Source organism: Orbicella faveolata, unplaced genomic scaffold (genome assembly GCF_042242905.1).
Source record: "Orbicella faveolata isolate gen_17 unplaced genomic scaffold, um_ofav_v1 contig_24, whole genome shotgun sequence".
Classification (NCBI taxonomy): Eukaryota; Metazoa; Cnidaria; class Anthozoa; order Scleractinia; family Merulinidae; genus Orbicella; species Orbicella faveolata.
The window spans coordinates 2,492,286-2,495,000 of record NW_028301552.1 but is presented as its reverse complement, the minus strand read 5'-3'; positions in this window follow the sequence as shown (position 1 = coordinate 2,495,000).

The window sequence follows — 2,715 nt, the reverse complement described above, 5'->3', positions numbered from 1 at the left end:
GAACGAGAAAGTTGTGGACGTGGCACCAACATGCACACCACAATTTGCGTAAAAACAACATTTCTTATTACGTCACGCTTATTCCTGAGCAACTCAGGGTTTTTACTGAAAGTTGTCAGCAGTTTCTATTTGAAACGTTCCTGTGCAAAATTCCGGTGTAATTCCTGTGGTAATATTATAAGTGCGGAACAGTAGCCTGTTGTAACCACAAACGATATTATTGTCCGTTAATTAAAATATTGTTTCTTTGATTGGTTGTCAACTGCACGTCATGCGAGACGAAATATTTGCTTTTCAAGGCTGAAACATTGCGTTACAAGGAGTCATTAGCAATTACCAAAATCAGCTTGGAATAAAGGATTAGTATGCAGCAAGGTCCTCGACAAACTGTATGGTAAACGAGTTAGTACCCACAGTCAAAGAAAATCTAAACTGAGCCTGACGGAAAATAAACTTTCACCTTTAACCCTAGACCTATATCCATCCCTCATAACTCTTCATCCTCTTCTCTTTCCAATACGGTGACCGCGTAATAGCGTCGACAAAGCATGCTTCAGCATTGACGGAGGGATACGGGGCTGGCTATCGATGAAAAATATGTTTAACTTTTTCATCGTTAGGAAAGTACGGTTCTTTATTGGAAAACATTCGCGTTCGATTTGCAAAACCGTCTCAAAACGTTTGTCCCGGTGGTGGTGGCAACTCCCAAAAAAGGAAGCGTGTTGGTTTTGGTACCTCTTAAGATGTTCAGCCTCAAAAGGTCCCCAGCGGGACCTTTTGCGGTACGTTTCAGGGTATTGAGCCGAAAAAAAAAATGACAGGAGATGATGTGTTGTTTTAGAATTGGTGCCTCTCAGCTACGGATGAAAAACATTTCAAGCCAAGCCCACAAAACAGGATCCCGATACCTCTTCGGGGTTCGGTTCTTTTCAAAATTTCCGACGAGCACACCCGTCCTTTTTTTATGGGAGTTCCTCCCTGTGACGTTTTCCCGCAGCTTAAGTAGTCCTATTTGCTCATGACAGCCTGCTCTGGGCGTGCGCGCTTTTTTACCTCAGGGCGGAAAAACTTCTCAGGCGGTCATCACATTACGACTGCCCCAAAATTTAAGGCCCAAAAGCTGGTCATATCAATGGGGGCTCCACTAGACTACTACGAGTGGCTCCCCTTTCGCTTAGTCCGTCGTGCGTGTTGCGAAAGAAAGCCGCGAGAAAGCGGGACTACTCGGTAGACTAGGACTCCACTGTATTTCACTTTGTCTCCCCACTCCCAATAAAATAATTAATCAGCTAATCAATCGATCAATCAATCAATCAATCAATCAATCAATCAATCAATCAATCAATCAATCAACCAGTCAACCAACCAACAAACAAACAGAGATGGCGAAGATGTCAATGGAAATGCAGTCGCGATCTTTTCGTCCCCAGTGCTACTCGACCAATAATAAAAGATAGGAGTCGAACCATGAATATCCGACTGGTCGCGTATTCTAAGCCCGGTGGGAGCTGGCTCCAAAATAAAAAGGAGGAGGGCAGAGACCGCGGAGCCGGGGAGGTTGGGCGGGGGGGGGGGGGAGCTTAAGCAAAAAAATTTCAAGCAAAAAATACACAATCACCCCCGTCCTTCTTATAATGGGAGTCTCCCCAGGGATTCTAAGTACTCGGCAACAGTTAACCTGGAGAAATGCACAAGAACTCCCAATATTTTTTTTCGTAGATGTTTATTTGAAAAACGTATACACTAAGATTAAATAAGGGTTATTGAATATTTCTCTTCAAGACAGGCGGTTTTGTCGGGTTCAACGAAGAGCAAGTGACGGAGCTGTAAACTTCTGAGTCACGCAACCTAACTTCAAGATTGTCCGCTAAATGTTCTCAATTTGTTAGTTTATGTATCAGCAACGATATCTTGGTCAAGGTAATACGATTAGTCAGTTAAGATTTCAAGCCATTTGTCATTAGTTGGTTGGGTTTCAGCCGTTTGAATTCTCTTAGTTTGGTCGTGAAATGTCGTCACTATTACTACCCAAAACCCCTGGGAACAGACCTTCACCAAGCAAGGGAGAGTTGCGCGGGGCCTGGACATGTGTGTTATACAATAGACCAATTTCGATATATTAAAACAATAGACCTCAGCACTAGGCTCCGGGGAATATCTGCATAGATTCCCTGGAGCCTCGCGCTGAGGTCTATTGTTTTAGGCTGAATTTTAAAATATCAAAATTGATCTATTAGCGACACTCGCTCTTCAGCTGACCCTAAAAACCACTTCTGTTGTTATACTTTATACAAGGAATATACCAACTGTGGCTAAGTATTACAAATCAAGCTTATTACAACATGCGATAGACGTTAGCAACTTATGGGGAGGTTGAGAAGAAAGCTATTTTTATAAAATTTTCGGTTTGCAAACAAAAGGGCATCATCAAAGGCTATTCAGTCAGCGTAAAAAAGCACCCTGGCCTCATCCTCTAATTGATCAGAGGGTAGGGGAGGCGAGTAGTGTATTGCTACAAACCTCCTCCTATCCGCTGAAAAGAAGTCGTTGTATTTGTGTTGTTCTGGAGCGGAGATTACCTCTGAGGTCTCAACTTTCGCGGTCATACTTACAACCCCACTTGTCAGAATATCCTTGATGTACCCGTGGAAAGCTGTGATATTTCTTAAATGGAGTTTGCAATCTCATAAAAACGCATGGCAACAGTAACAATAC